Source organism: Somniosus microcephalus, chromosome 3 (assembly GCF_052327205.1).
Source record: "Somniosus microcephalus isolate GS21.2 chromosome 3, FLI_Smic_1.0, whole genome shotgun sequence".
In the NCBI taxonomy this organism is placed as follows: Eukaryota; Metazoa; Chordata; class Chondrichthyes; order Squaliformes; family Somniosidae; genus Somniosus; species Somniosus microcephalus.
This window is the reverse complement of record NC_140989.1, coordinates 278,763,741-278,778,713: the sequence shown is the minus strand read 5'-3', so window position 1 is coordinate 278,778,713 and position 14,973 is coordinate 278,763,741.

The window sequence follows — 14,973 nt, the reverse complement described above, 5'->3', positions numbered from 1 at the left end:
AAGAGTTGCATATAAGCACAGCATATATAGTCAGAGTGTACTGCCAGATGATTACAGGTAATCTTTCTAACTGCCCTTTATCACACCTCGGCAGAGAGATAATCACAGCAATCACAGGTGTGAATGGTGTCCAAACAGGTCAGTCAGGATCTGCTCAGACGAGGAGGAATGCAATGGACACCTACAGACGCTGAAAGACGCCCTCGTAAGAACAGGATATGACGCTCGACTCGTCGATCGACAGTTCTGACGGGCCACAGCGAAAAATCGCATAGACCTCCTCAGAAGACAAACACGGGACACAACCAACAGAGTACCCTTCGTCGTCCAGTACTTCCCCGGAGCGGAGAAACTACGCCATGTTCTTCGCAGCCTTCAACATGTCATCGATGACGATGAACACCTCACTAAGGCCATCCCCACGCCTCCACTACTCGCCTTCAAACAGCCGCCTAACCTCAAACAGACTATCGTTCGCAGCAAATGACCCAGCTTTCAGGAGAACAGCGACCACGACACCACACAACCCTGCCACAGCAACCTCTGCAAGACATGCCAGATCATCAACACAGATACCATCATCACACGTGAGGACACCACCCACCAGGTACATGGTACATACTCATGTGACTCGGCCAACGTTGTCTACCTCATACGTTGCAGGAAAGGATGCCCCGGAGCATGGTACATTGGCGAAACCATGCAGACACTGCGACAACGGATGAACGGACACCGCACAACAATCGCCAGGCAGGTGTGTTCCCTCCCAGTCGGGGAACACTTCAGCAGTCAAGGACATTCACCTCCGATCTTCGGGTAAGCATTCGCCAAGGCGGCCTTCGAGACACACGACAACGCAAAATCGTCGAGCAGAAACTGATAGCCAAGTTCCGCACTCATGAGGACAGCCTCAACCGGGATCTTGGGTTCATGTCACGCTACATGTAACCCCACCTGACGTAGAGTCATCCAGACTCGAGTCGTCATTAGTTTGTTCTCTCTACAAAGATGCGGCCGGACCTGCTGTGATTTCCAGCAAAAAAATAGTTTTTTGTTTGTTTTTTGTTTTTCATACAGCATCTGCAACATTTGACCCCTTGTGACCCCACCTCATTGTTCTTTGATGTAATGTTTTCCTGACTGACCTGTTTGGACACCATTCACACCTGTGATTGCTGTGATTATCTCTCTGCTGAGGTGTGATAAAGGGCAGTTAGAAAGATTACCTGTAATCATCTGGCAGTACACTCTGACTATATATGCTGTGCTTATATGCAACTCTTCACTTCACCTAACGAAGGAGCAGCGCTCCGAAAGCTTGTGATTTCAAATAAAGCTGTTGGACTATAACCTGGTGTTGTGTGACTTCTTACATTTGTCCACCCCAGTCCAACACCGGCATCTCCACATCATTTCTCTGGTAAGTTATTGCACAAGTCTATTAAACCATATTTCCCACCATGGCTCAGTGAGCCCTAAGCTCTAGAATTCCCTGTCTAATCCTCTCTGCCTCGCTACCTCTCTTTCCTCCTTTAAGATGCTCCTTAAAACCTACCTCTTTGACCAAGCTTTTGGTCACCTGCCCTAATTTCTCCTTATGTGCCTCAGTGTCAATTTTTTTGTCTTTTAATACTCATGTGAAGCGCCGTGGGACGTTTTACTACTTTAAAGGCGCTATACAAATACAAGTTGTTGTTGTTGTTTAGCTAATGAGATGCTGAGCCATACAGACCAAGAAAGTCTGTGCTGAGTTACCTGATCTCAACCCAAGACAATGATAGGGGAGCTACAATTGGTCTCATTGCACATAAATGCAATCAGGGTTCCTGTGCCTGATTGCTATTCAGTGGCCCCCGACTGAAAGTGGGCACATTTAATATCATGCAAGAACATGCGTAAAAGAAAAGACAGCCATCCGTGGCTAAGTAAAGTAATAAAGGATAGTATCCGACTGAAAACAAGGGCATATAAAGTAGCCAAATCTAGTGGGAGGATAGAAGATTGGGAAGCATTTAAAAGCCAGCAAAGAATAACTAAAAGATTAATTAAGAAAGGAAAGATAGATTATGAAAGTAAACTAGCAAAAAATATAAAACCAGATAGCAAGAGTTTCTACAGTTATATAAAAAGAAAAAGAGTGGCTAAAGTGAATGTTGGTCCCTTAGAGGACGAGACCGGGAAATTAGTAGTGGGGAACATGGAGATGGCAAAAACGCTGAACAAATATTTTGTATCAGTCTTTACAGTAGAGGACACTAAAAATATCCCAACACTGGACAAACAGGGGGCTATAGGGGGGGGGAGGAGCTAAACACGATTAAAATCACTAAGGAGATGGTACTCGGTAAGATAATGGGACTTAAGGCGGATAAATCCCCTGGACCTGATGGCTTACATCCTAGGGTTTTGAGAGAAGTAGCGGTAGGGATTGCGGATGCATTGGTGGTAATTTTCAAAAACTCCCTGGATTCAGGAACAGTCCCAGCAGATTGGAAAACTGCTAATGTAACGCCCTTATTTAAAAAGGGAGGTAGACAAAAGGCTGGAAACTATAGACCAGTTAGCTTAACATCTGTGGTTGGTAAAATGTTGGAGTCCATTATTAAGGAAGCAGTAACAGGACATTTGGATAAGCATAATTTAATCAGACAGAGTCAGCATGGTTTTATGAAGGGGAAGTCATGTTTGACAAATTTGCTCGAATTCTCTGAGGATGTAACAAACAGGGTCGATAAAGGGGAACCAGTGGATGTGGTGTATTTGGACTTCCAAAAGGCATTTGACAAGGTGCCACACAAAAGATTACTGCACAAGATAAAAAATCACGGGATTGGGGGTAATATACTGGCATGGGTGGAAGATTGGCTATCTAACAGAAAGCAGAGAGTTGGGATAAATGGTTCATTCTTGGGTTGGCAATCAGTAACTAGTGGTGTTCCGCAGGGGTCAGTGCTGGGACCCCAACTCTTTACAATCTATATTAACGATTTGGAGGAGGGGACCAAGTGCAACATATCCAAGTTTGCCGATGATACAAAGATGGGAGGGAAAGCAGTGAGTGAGGAGAACATAAAAAACCTGCAAAAGGACATAGACAGGCTAAGTGAGTGGGCAGAAATTTGGCAGATGGAATATAATGTTGGAAAGTGTGAGGTTATGCACTTTGGCAGAAAAAAATCAAAGAGCAAGTTATTATCTAAATCGAGAGAAACTGCAAAGTGCTACAGTACAAAGGGATCTGGGGGTCCTGGTGCATGAAACACAGAAGGTTAGTATGCAGGTACAGCAAGTGATCAGGAAGGCCAATGGAATCTTGGCTTTTATTGCAAGGGGGATGGAGTATAAAAGCAGGGAAGTCTTGCTTCAGTTATATAGGGTACTGGTGAGGCCATACCTGGAATATTGCGTACAGTTTTGGTTTCCATATTTAAGAAAAGATATACTTGCTCTCGAGGCAGTTCAGAGAAGGTTCACTCGGTTGATTCCGGAGATGAGGGGGTTGACTTATGAGGAAAGGTTGAGTAGGTTGGGCCTCTACTCATTGGAATTCAGAAGAATGAGAGGCAATCTTATCGAAACATATAAGATTGTGAAGGGGCTTGATCGGGTGGATGCGGTGAGGATGTTTCCACTGATGGGTGAGACTAGAACTAGGGGGCATAATCTTAGAATAAGGGGCTGCCGTTTCAAAACTGAGATGAGGAGAAACTTCTTCACTCAGAGGGTAGTAAATCTATGGAATTTGCTACCTCAGAGAGCGGTGGAAGCTACGACATTAAATAAATTTAAAACGGAGATAGACAGTTTCCTAGCTGATAAGGGAATTAGGGGTTACGGGGAGCGGGCAGGGAAGTGGACGTGAGTCTAGGTTCGGATCAGCCATGATCCTATTGAATGGTGGAGCCGGCCCGAGGGGCCGTATGGCCTACTCCTGCTCCTACTTCTTATGTTCTTATGTAACAGGATCAGCATTGTCTGTGATGCACTTCATGCAAAGTAGCCTGCTGACACAGTCAACACCTGCACACCAGCAATGCAAACAATATGCTAACACAACCAGCTATGAGCCTGCAATTCACTTCGAACTATCGGAATATATTTGTCAAGAACATGCCTTATATTTAAAACAGTAATGATTTTTTTAAAAAACGAGTATTATTAGTTTTATAAATTCAACCTCTAGCTGCTGGAGATCTCTTTTTAAAAAAAAACAAAAGCAGGCATATAAGAAAAGCCACTAATAATCCAGTTTATTTTATTAAATTACACATTATTCTATTTGGGAAAAGAAATTCGCATCAACATTTTCCATTATCAATTCCTATGTCCACGTTTTTAATGTATACTACCTCTGTAACCTTGTCACACTGAAATTACACTCACCCACTAGTGGGACTGTTGCATCTTCACCAATGGTAGGCGGGATTACTTATGCATGACAAATAATGGGTAAGGTACAGGAAGGTGCCTGGTAGCTGTGGAGTCATACCCCAGCAAAGAATCAATGTCTTCAGGAGGGAAGAAAATTGTCAAGAGAAAAAAATAATTAAGTGCTGGACTGAAGCAAAATTTCTAGTCCATTCCACTTTCCTTGTGCACTACACATATTTATCTCTATTTTTTCTTTTATGTTCAGAAGAGTAAAAACGTACAGAAGAGTAGAAATAATGGAATAATACGATCGTAATTTTTCAAGATGGTAAGGAAAAACAGATGCACCTGAGTGAGACTGGACTAGTTTATTAACCCACAAGTGTCACTTCTGCAAAGCTCCAATGGGCGCTAGTTTGATAATGCCTATCAATAGTTCAGGGAGGAAGCACATACCCTGTCTGTTTTTCATGCCCCCTGCAATATTTAAGTTACTACAACTTGTTAATGGGACTTCAGGATGCAACTGCTCACTTATCCTGCAGATTTTCCTATCCATAATGTGAGTGAGTAAATGAGTGAGTGAGTGAGTGAGTGAGTAAATGAGTGAGTGAGTGAATGAGTGAGTGAGCTGTAGTGTCCAAGGATCAATAATACTCAGGCTGCAGGAGAACAATAAAACAGGTATTTACTGAGCAGAGAGTAATTCAAGACTGAAGTACAGAAGCCTGCTATGGCTTTATATACAGGGGTGGTCACTGCCGGTACTGCAGTATAGAATCAGTTCTTCTCTTAAAGGTACATACACAACAATTCCTCCCCTTTTAGATAAACAGTACATAACATTCATTTAACAACTAAATAATAACTAATTACAATTACAATTTTCTCTGTACTATATACATCAACTGAAATAATCATTTATAAGTTCAGTCTTTGAGGAGGCTTCCTGATCCTGACTGGATAACGCCTTTCTCGAGTATCCTGTTCTTGCAGCGGAGTTGATTCTGGCTCATTGTCATTGGTTGGTTCGTCAGCTTCCAATACCACTGCTTCTGAGGTAGACGCAATCTGTACTTCGGATTGATTACCAGGTGCACCTGCTCGTGGTATGGGTTTGGCTTGTTCCTGTGACTCTAGAATCTAGTCAGCATGGCATCTCACGATGCTCTCGCCAACGTCCACTGTGTACATTAGTGGTCCCTGCTGTGTGCATCTCGTTCCTGGCTGCCATTTTTCTGTTCGGTAGTCGCGGGCCAAGACTGGTTGCCCTATCTTGAAGCTCCTGGTTGGCTTCTCATTTATGTGCTGGAATTGCTTATCCTCAACATCTCGTCTTATGTTTGGTTTGAGCAAATCCAGGCGACATCTTAGCCTTCGGTTGAAGAACATTATGGCTGGAGTTTGGTTGGTGACTGCATGTGTCACATTCCGGTAAGCAAACAAGAAATTATCCACCTTGTGTTGTAGTGGTATGTCGTCATTATGCATTGCCTTTATTGCCTTTTTAAAGGTCTGAACAAACCTCTCAGCCAATCCATTTGTGGCTGGATGATATGGGGCAGATGTGTAATGTTTCACCCCATTATTCCTCAGAAACCTCCGGAAATCCTCGGTCACAAACTGTGGCCCATTGTCGGAGCAAATCTGTTCTGGCAAGCCATTCCTGGCGAAGATGGTCCGTAGGACTGCAATAGTTTTCTCCGTGGTGGTGGAGGACATTTTGATGACCTCTGGCCATTTTGAATGGGCGTCCACAGCGATTAGGAACATTGAGTCCATAAATGGACCAGCAAAATCAATGTGTACCCGTTGCCATGGAGATGAGGGCCACTCCCATGGATGTAGCGGGGCCTGTGGTGGAGCGTTTTGGACCTTCTGGCATCCTGTGCATCTCTTGGTCATATCCTCGATTTCTTTATCGATTCCCAGCCACCACACAAATGCCCTGGCTAGGCTCTTCATTTTTACCCCTCCCAGATGACCCTCATGAAGCTCATTGAGCACTCTATCTCTCAACTTGGGTGGAATTACCACTCGGGATCCCCACATCAAGGTCCCCCGGCACACTGACAGCTGTTCTCTCCTTGGCGAGAATGCTGGCAACAGTGAGTCGCCATGTGCTGTCCATCCCTTCACCATCAAATCATAGACCCGAGAGAGTGTCGGGTCATTTCGGGTTTCCTTCTCTATACTTGAGTTTGTAAGAGGTAGACATTCGACTATGGTCGCATGGAATATCTCAACAGGGTCCACTGCAGGTGCTTCCTCTACCGTAGGCAACGGTAGGTGCGACAGCCCATCAGCGTTTCCATGCTGTTTCGTACCCTTGAACTCTATGTCGTACTGATGCGCCCCTAGAAAAAGTGACCATCTTTGCAGCCGTTGCGCCATCATCACCGGAACACCCTTCTTTGGGTTAAAAATGGAGACCAGGGGCTGATGATCAGTCAGTAGGGTGAATTTCTGCCCGTGCAGATAGTGATTGAACTTCTTCACCCCCCACACCAGGCTGAGGGCCTCCCTGTCAATCTGGGCGTAGTTACGCTCGGCTGAGGTTAACGAGCGCGATGCAAAGGCTATTGGCCTCTCTGAACCGTCAAGGAATTTGTGTGACAGCACCGCTCCGATGCCGTAGGGAGACGCATCACATGCTAACCGAATCGGTAGTGTTGGATTGTAGTGGGCCAATACTTCTTTTGAAGTGATTAGGCATTTACATTTCTGAAAGGCACGCTTACACTCATCGCTCCATTTCCATGTTACTCCAGTTTGCAGTAGGGCGTTCAGTGGGTGCAGAATTGTAGATAAATTCGGCAAGAACTTATGGTAGTAGTTCACCAACCCAAGGAACGACCTCAGTTGCGACACATTTTCTGGTGCTGGAGCCTTGACTACAGCCTCAATCTTGTCCGGCGACTTATGCAACCCTTCCTCATCAATCATGTGGCCACAATACGAGATTTGTCTCCTGAAGAACTTGCATTTGGGGCAGTTGGCTCGTAGCCCATATTCCTGTAATCTCGTGAGCACCTGCTCCAGGTTGGCAAGGTGTTCACTGTCATTTTCGCCCGTAACCAGGATGTCGTCCAAATAACACTGGGTCCCCGGGATCCCTTGCAGGACTTGTTCCATCGCCCTCTGCCAAATAGCCGGGGCTGATGCTACCCCGAATACCAGTCGATTGTACTGGTAAAGGCCTTTGTGAGTGTTTATCGTGAGGTATTTCCTAGATGCTTCTTCCACCTCCATTTGTAGATACGCTTGGGCCAGATCAATCTTTGTAAAGCGTTTCCCTCCAGATAGTGAGGCGAAAATATCTTCTATCCGTGGAAGTGGATATTGTACTGTGTGCAGGACTGGGTTCACAGTTACCTTGAAGTCCCCACAGCTGCGAACCTTCTTCGGTTCCCCAGGCATGCTGCTCAATGATTTCTTCATTACAGGAATGATGGGTGTGGCCCACTCGCTCCAGTCCACCTTGGACAGCACACCCAAACGCTCCAGACTCTCCAGCTCTGCTTCAACGGCTGGGTGGATCGCGTAAGGTACCGGTCTGGCCTTAAAAAATTTTGGGTTTGCGTTATCTTCGATTTTTATCATTGCCGTTACTCCTTTTAGAGTCCCAAGTCCTTGTTGGAACACCTCTTTCGCGTCAGTTAGAATTTTTGACAGTCGTCCAGGTGTGACGTCATCATCCTTTTTATCAGTCACAGTTAGCGCCTGAATGCCAATCCAATTGTATTTTTCGGATCCATTCACGTCCCAATAGTGGTGGTCCTCCATCCGGTAGTATATATAGATACAGTTTCTGTGTTTCCTTGCCGTTGTATTCAACTGGCACCCTTATTTTTCCTCTGGGGTAGACTTTTTGCCCCGTGTATGTCTTCAATACAATGGACGTGTCCTTCAAGGGTATGTGTGAGAATAGCCGCTCATAGTCTCGTCGATTCATGACAGTTAGGGCTGATCCTGTATCCAATTCCATCTTTACTTGGGACCCTGCTATCATGAGGGTGGCCCAAATGGTTCGGTGATCCTCCTTTGCGATCACGTTGTGTAACTTTAGACAACTTAGTCTCCTGCTCCCGGAGTCATTATCACTCTCCTGATCTTCCGAACTACTGTCTGTCATTTTTTTTACTTTCTTGTACTTTTCCTTAGTAGTTCTTGTAGTGTTGGTTTTCTTTCCCGACCTGCAGACTCTTGCTATATGTCCCATTTTCCCGCATTGCCTGCATACTTTGTCCTTAAACCAGAAGTCCTTCTGATCATGGGTTGTTCTGCCGCAGCGATAGCACTTTTCTGCTCCATACGCCATTTCGTTAGCGCTGTATTCTTGTGGTTTCTGTTGTATTTCCGCAGCTCCCCGTGCTGCTGCTTTGTAGGATACTGCCACGCTGAAAGCCTGTTCTAGCGTCAGGTCCTTTTCCGAAAGTAGTCGTTTCTGGGTTCTTTCACTCTGGAGCCCGCAGACAAACTTATCCCGTAAGGTGTCTGCCAGTCCTGCTCCGAACTGGCAGTGCTTCGATAACTTGCTTAGTTCCGTAAGATAATCAGCATTGTTCTCATCTTTGTGCTGGTTTCTTTTATGGAACTTGAATCTTTCTGCTATCAGCAGCGGTGTAGGGTTTAGGTGTTCCTGTAAGATATTAACAATCTCTTCAAAACTTTTCTCCATTGGTTTAGCTGGGGTAATTAAATTCCGCAATAAGCCGTACGTTCTCGCGCCCATCAAATTTAATAATACCGACGCCTTCTTTCCATTGGCCACCTCATTGGCATTGCAGTACACTTCAATTCTTTCCACATACGTGGTCCAGTCTTCTACCTCGTTGTCGAAAGCAGTGATACTGCCACTCTTCGGCATCTTGGGTGATTTAAAATGGCGCCTCCCGCGCTTTTTCTTCTTCCCCAATGTAATAAAATGGTGCCTCCCGCGCTTGTCCTTCTTCCCCAATGGAATAAAATGGCGCCTCCCACGCTTTTCCTTCTTCCTCTTGCTGCCACGCTGCTCCTAGCGTTCTACAGGGTAATGGCGGCGACCCGCGGCTTCAGCGCGTATCACTTTTCCTTCCCCTCGTTCTATCCTCTCCACGCTGCCCTGTTCTTGAGCACCGACCGCGCCCTGTGCGCTCCACCCTCTCTCTCTCTCTTCCTCCCGACGACGCTGCACGGCCCCTTTGCAGAACCGCTCGATTGAGCCCCAGCCCGCCGCAGTCCGGAAGGGTCAGCGCACTACCTGCTACCAGCACGACTTGCTGGAACACCTCAACTGGAGAGCCAGGCCCAGCTCTCCACAGCCTCCCCTGCAACTCTCCGATGGATCCCTGGGCGGTTGCCCGCGGTCGACGCCCGCCATTCTGACTTCGACCTCCAAGAAGCTTCTCTTCAGGGAAAAGATCCCCGTGAGGTGATGCAGTACTGCAGGTGAGTTCGAACCTGCCCGTCGCCAGTGTAGTGTCCGAGGATCAATAATACTCAGACTGCAGGAGAACAATAAAACAGGTATTTACTGAACAGAGAGTAATTCAAGACTGAAGTACAGAAGCCTGCTATGGCTTTATATACAGGGGTGGTCACTGCCAGTACTGCAGTATAGAATCAGTTCTTCTCTTAAAGGTACATACACAACATGAGCCAAAGCAAAATGGAAAAGAAAACCAAAGCAACAGGTGGAATTGTTTTGAAAGAAATTATGTTTTCTGAAAAAAGTATTACTAAAATGGTCAGATACTCTTTTCTTTGTGCAGACTACCCCTTTACTGTGTTTGAAACATGAGCCTTCACAATGCTTTTGATCATACACAAATTCTGAACACCTCCACTTCGCATCAGTGACGACCATTCATTAATGAAATAAATGTGTAACCATTTAACTAGTGTCATTTGTCCTAGGTCAGACTAAAGGTAATTGCAGGAAGATACCACATAGTGAAGTTTTTGCAGCCATTGGAGTGGGTGTGTACTGTACAAGTGATGGTGCGATAGAGTGCACTTAATGACTTACAATGGAACCCTTTTATAGTGAAATCCTGTTTACCATAATAAAATCATGAGCAAGCGGATCCCATCCCTATGCCTATTACATGCTCATTTTCATAAGCATTTCATATACATGCAAATACTGACCAACAGCAAAGAAGCCGAAACCCTCAGAAATAGCCCAAGATATAGGCTTCTACAGTTAGACTGAAAGTGTAGTAGAGCATAGGCTCATCATAGCATGCTGCCAGTATACCCAACATTCAATCACGTGGTGCAAGATTGTGGCAAAATTGCGAGGATTGTTGTTTATTTCTTGCAGAGATGTTGCAGGCAATAGTAGATATGTATTAATATGCTGTTACTAAATTGGATGGTTAGAAATAATTTATACAGATGTCAGTGACAATAAAGCACTTTTCAACCCCCCTCCCTGCAGCACACCCAGTTTCCACTGGCACACTCATTCTCTCCATCCCCCCAGCAGTCTTCTTGTGCTCCCCCCTGCCCCAGTTCATGCTGTCACGTACCTCCTGGTACACAGCAGCACTTGTGACTCTGACCTGATGCTACAACTCCAGAGGATGGAACTCTGCTGTACACTGTGCAGGAATTTCTGATCTGACAAAACTATTGTGAGATTTCCTGCCTACAGGGTGCAGCAGAGTTCCTCCCTGGAACAGCAACATCATCCAGATGGAGCCGGGAGCAGCAGTGAAAGATGGAACCAGACAACACTGATTTGTCCATTGCTGCAGACAAGCAGGCACTGGCTGTCCTTGTGAAATGTAGACAGTAGGCAAGTAGGATTTCAAGAGGTTTCAATCCTTGATTCTAACATTTTTTACTTGCACAGTTCATATTCTTCCAAAATAGATAGAATAATCTCAAAATGCCAGAGTTCAAAATGTATTTTGATATTCTGGGTCCAAGACCAATAGTAGTTTAAATACTGGTCCTTAATGTTCTCTGTTTAACAAATGCTAATTAACATAGTCTGCTCAGCAACAGGTCAAATGCTGCTGTGTCCAGTTTCGGTCATTGAGACATAAAGGTAACATATAAGCTCGGGCCTTGGCCCTGGGAAGAGTCATAAGATGATTCCTAGTGAAGAAAATTGGGCTTTTCAACTTTGAGAGGAAGTAGCTGAGAAACCTCAGAGGTGTACAAGGTAATAGAAAGATAAGCCCAGAATACTACTTCATACTAAACAATGACAGTCGAACATAACTAGAGAAAGGCAAATTCAAGACTGCTCTCAGGAAGTCCTGCACATAGAAAGGGATCGAAATGTGGAATGGACTTTTGGGTAGGGTAATGAAGTCAAAAATTCTGGAATCATTTAACAATTACATGCTGTAGTTGAGGTCGATGATCAGTGTCGAAGTCTCGACTCCCGAGTAAGACTCTTAAACACAAAGTATCGTTAAAGACAGGCTTTATTTGCTTGCAAGGGAAGAGTTGTGTAGACAAGGGCTACATCAGACCTCTTCAAAGTAATACAGAAATTGTAACATATTTATACAGTACAGAAGCAAAACAGGCTTTCGATGCCACATGACATAGTATTGAATCATAACTGATTACAAAGGCACAGACCTTGCGAATTATTGAAACAACATATTCCGGACTTCGTTAGAATAACGAATGGAAATACCTTGGGATAAGATTAACTAATCCTTTATTATGGGATCTCTCTGTTCCTTCTGTTCTCTCACTGTACCAACTGGGCCTGTGGGCCGATGTTTACCTTATCATGTCCTTGGCTGTTTGTTTGGTAAATGAGGCTCCTTGTTAAGCTTATCACAGACAAGGAGTACGTATGTGGCATTCCTAAATTGTCTCGTTCCCTTGAAACATGATTAGTGAATCATGCTGTTGGCCATTTAAAGTTTAAATGAATTTTATTCTATGCCCAGGAAGCCATTTTATGTCTAAGTAAGAAACTGTACTTCCACATCAGCCATGATCTTATTGAATGGCAGAGCAGACTCGAGGGGCCATATGGCCTACTCCTGCTCTTACTTCTTATGTTCTTATGTTCTTTCTGAATGGAAGAGGAAGGATGGATTGAAAGGCCTTTCTCATTCAAAGGTGTGCTCTGCAAGATGCAAGAACAATTTGTCTTTGTTCTGCTGCTTTGTTTACTTCCCACATTTGAGCCCAAGCAGCCATCAGAGAGTTAGCAGCAGGAACATCATGAATGAACAAAAAGCCTAGACTGGGAATGTGAAAGAGGCTCTAATCAGGTATGGGATGTTTCAGAGGAACTGGTGAGCAGACAAGAGGCTCATTAGAAGGAACCAGAGAAGGAAGCAGCAGCTGGGGTGGTTTCAGAAGTACCAACAGAAAATAATAAATTGGCTAAAATGAAGCGGGGACCATTTGGGATAAATCACAAATAGACAGACTAATTGAAGCAGTATAGTGGATGACTTAGAATACATTGAGTATGTCAGGGAGGCGGTCAACCAACATGTGTGAAGCAGGAGCGACAGCCTGAGAATGGAGGAATAGGCACAAACTAAATATCAAGAACTTCTAACCCAAAACCAGAGAAAAACAGTAGCTCTGGAAAGCAAGATGGTGTTCAAGGCAGCAAATAGAGTATGACTTGCAGCTTGTCTGCTGGCCTTGCTTCCCATAAACCTGACTGGCTGCCTGCTTAGTAATGCTAGCTTTGGAGCACAGAGCAGATGATTTAATCGCTCCTGTAAATGTGCCCCAAGTGGTTTTAATAATATATATAAAAGAGTGAAGTTCAGTTACAACAACTTACCTTCCATAAAGTAAAAGGTGTGTTTTTACCATTACTCTGCCTGTTATACATGAAACTTTATTGGGAAACTGACCTAATTTAGAACAATTGCCTAAACTCTCTAATAATGCATGTATGAGCATCCCATTCATGAGTGTTTAAAACTGATGAGTATGAGGTTTCTTTGGTGTTTATTGCAGAGTCACACATCTAATGTCTGACCAGAGCAGGAGCTGTGAAAGCAGCTTGAGTTTATTAGTTTCCCTCAATTTTTGCTTGAGAATGGGGGAAAAGAGGAACGAGAAAGGCTCCCTATTCTCCACTTTACACTGCCTCCTGACAGCCTGTCCAAGGCTGGGAACTCACTGTACGGGAAATGCCAAGCTCATATTTATCCTACTGTGGCGGAGCCACTGAATGACTCTGGGCAACTGTACATAATTCCCTTTAACGATGTTCTAACACCAGCCTAAGCCTGTACCATTGTGTTAGACATTACTTTGTTTTGTATATAGTGTTTGTATGCACGGGGCGTGGCCCCTTTAAGAGCGCGGGAAAACGCGGGCAAACGCGATGACATCACGTCGCAAACCACGTGACTGCCCAAGCAGTCCTCATGGAATCTCCATCTTGTTAAGACCTGTTTTCGTGGCTCATAGAAACATAGAAGATAGGAGCAGGAGTAGGCCATTCGGCCCTTCGAGCCTGCTCCGCCATTCAATGAGATCATGGCTGATCATCCAAATTCAGTACCCTGTCCCTGCCTTCTCCCCATATCCCTTGATCCCTTTAGCCTTAAGAAATATATCCAACTCCTTTTTGAATATATTTAATGAACTGGCCTCCACCGCCCTCTGTGGCAGAGAATTCCACAGGTTCACCACTCTCTGGGTGAAGAAATTCCTCCTCATTTCAGTCCTAAATGGCTTACCCCTTATCCTTAGACTATGACCCTTGGTTCTGGACTCCCTGGCCATCATAAACATCCTTCCTGCATCTAGTCTGTCCAGGCCTGACAGAATTTTATAGGTTTCGATGAGATCCCCTCTCAATCTTCTAAACTCCGGTGAGTATAAGCCCAATCGACACAATCTCTCCTCATACGTCATTCCTGCCATCCCAGGTATCAGCCTGGTGAATCTTCGCTGCACTCCTTCCATGGCAAGAACGTCCTTCCTCAGGTAAGGCGACCAAAACTGCACACAATACTCAAGGTGCGGTCTCACCAAGGCCCTGTACAACTGTAGCAAGACATCCTTGTTCCTGTACTCGAACCCTCTTGCTACGAAGGCCAACATACCATTTGCCTTCTTAACCGCCTGCTGCAGCTGCATGCTTACCTTCAGCGACTGGTGCACAAGAACACCCAGGTCTCTTTGCACTTCCCCTTCTCCCAATCTATTGCCATTCAAATAATAATCTGCCTTCCTGTTTTTGCCACCAAAGTGGATAACCTCACATTTGTCCACATTATAGTGCATTTGCCATGTTTCTGCCCAATCACCCAATCTGTCCAAATCGTACTGGAGTTTCTCGACATCCTCCTCACAGCTTACCCTCCCACCCAGCTTTGTGTCGTCTGCAAATTTGGAGATATTACATCCAATTCCCTCCTCCAGATCATTAATATATATTGTGAACAGCTGGGGTCCTAGGACCAATCCTTGCGGTACCCCACTAGTCACTGCCTGCCACTCGGAAAACGACCCGTTTATTCCAACTGCCTTCTGTCCACCAACCAGTTCTCTATCCAAGTCAATACCTTACCCCCAATCCCATGTGCCTTAATTTTGCACGCTAATCTCTTATGTGGGACCTTATCAAAAGCCTTCTGAAAGTCCAAATACACCACATCCACT